We start from the raw sequence: 1,893 nt of genomic DNA on the forward strand, positions 1-1,893 counted from the left end.
TTATAAAATAAAAAATGCCCTTTATTATTAGTCCGAGTCGAGGGGAAAATAACTAATCTGGTGTACACTCGTTAGGTAATCCCTCGGGTAATCACAGGAGGAAAGAGTAATCCCAGGTAATTTGTGTAATCTCAAGTAATATCCGTAATTCCAAAATAATCTCAAGTAATATCCGTAATTCCAAAATAATCTCAAGTAATATCCGTAATTCCAAAATAATTTCAATTAATATCTGTAATTCCATAATAATATCCCGTATTTTCACAGTAATATCTAAAAAATGCCCTCGCCTAGCCCACACTTGATTTCAAGAAACTACTGATACTGTAGTCTGATCATAGACAGTATATATTCCTGTCTATGGTCTGATCCAACATTTAGATATGCTTTTGAGCTCTACCATAAGTCTATTATATTATTTCATAAGTTTGTCACTTTGGGGAATATTTTACCGAGAGCTAGTAATGAAGTGACGTCATCACCAGAAGAAAATCTCCCCCTAGCGAGGCGCTGTCAAACGCTACGCAAAACGACGACGAAGCCCGTAGTCTGTCTTGTGAATAGCTCTCAGTAAAACTTTTGCATGTGAAGAATAGGAAGTGTCACACTTATGTAAAAATATTATACACTTTTGGTTCTACTTTACATAATTTCATTCGTTTCACTCGCGGTTTCACTATCACGCGAAATATTTTCATGAGACAAAAGACAACGAACCCAACCACAGCCAATAAAATGTAAGTAAAACTGGGAATTAAACTTTTTCCCGAGCTATTTTCTTATTATAATGAGAAGTTCAGCCCAAAGGGACCTACTAGACGAAAGCATTGGCCATTGGCTATTGTAAATTTAAAATATTTGACGTCACAAATATCCTTTTAGCAGACGACGTTTCGTAACACATACTAGAAATGCGTTAACCTACTCGAAATGAATAATTTTTAACTTTTAGAGTTAACTTAAGTTTTTTCCTTGAAAGAATAATTAAATATATCTATGATAGTTTTATTATATCGACGCTTATCTAGGGCCATAAATCCAAATGACTACCCGTTAGCTCTGAGCTAAGGGTTAGTTATTAGGATTCGTGAGCTCTTTGGAGTCTTTGCTTAATTTCAAAGAACTCAAAAACCAAATGAAATGATAAAACTCTTTTATTGAAAGGTAATATCACAAATATCAGGTACTACATAATGCATCAAAGTATTACTTCTACTTTTCTTCGTATAGGTTTTTTTAAATACTATTTGTTGACTAATTATCACAGTAATCACTTATAACAAATGTATATTAGGAACAAATTAGTAATATTTAAAAAAAATCAGGTACGCTTATAACTAGTAGTTTAGTTTTAAAAGTCTTTGCATTTTCTTACGCTTTTTCATTGATCCGGCACTTTCTTCGTGTTGAAGTTCGGTTTAAGGGGTTTTCCCCCGAGTTCTTCGGTTTCCCCTTCCATAAAAACTTGTCTAGGTTAACGGTAATAGTTAGTGTAGGGAGCTGTTGGCTCGATCTCGTGGCATGCAGGGCTTGCCACCACCCTCCTACGCATTGTAACCCGGCCACCTGAATTAAGGGCTTCAAAAGTCGCATGATGACTTAGGCCTAAGGTGGTGCCTTGGGTATTAGCCTAGCTGATTATTATTATTTATTAGTTTTTCTTTGATTTGACTTCTTCTAATTTTTCATTTAAGAACTTGATCCTAATGAAAGTGCGTACTTTAACGTAACACCTGATGACTTCGTGTGGTAACTCTGGGATTTGTTACTGTACATTTTTGGTTAATTTTTCAATAACCTATTCCTCTTTATTTAAATCAGTTGATGGCTCTATTACCCCTCCGTACGAAAGCTGGCTAATCCACGATGGAACTTTTTTAGAGTAGGAATGGT

This window comes from Leiobunum rupestre, chromosome 6 (genome assembly GCF_980474605.1).
Source record: "Leiobunum rupestre chromosome 6, qqLeiRupe1.1.hap1, whole genome shotgun sequence".
Lineage (NCBI taxonomy): Eukaryota > Metazoa > Arthropoda > Arachnida > Opiliones > Sclerosomatidae > Leiobunum > Leiobunum rupestre.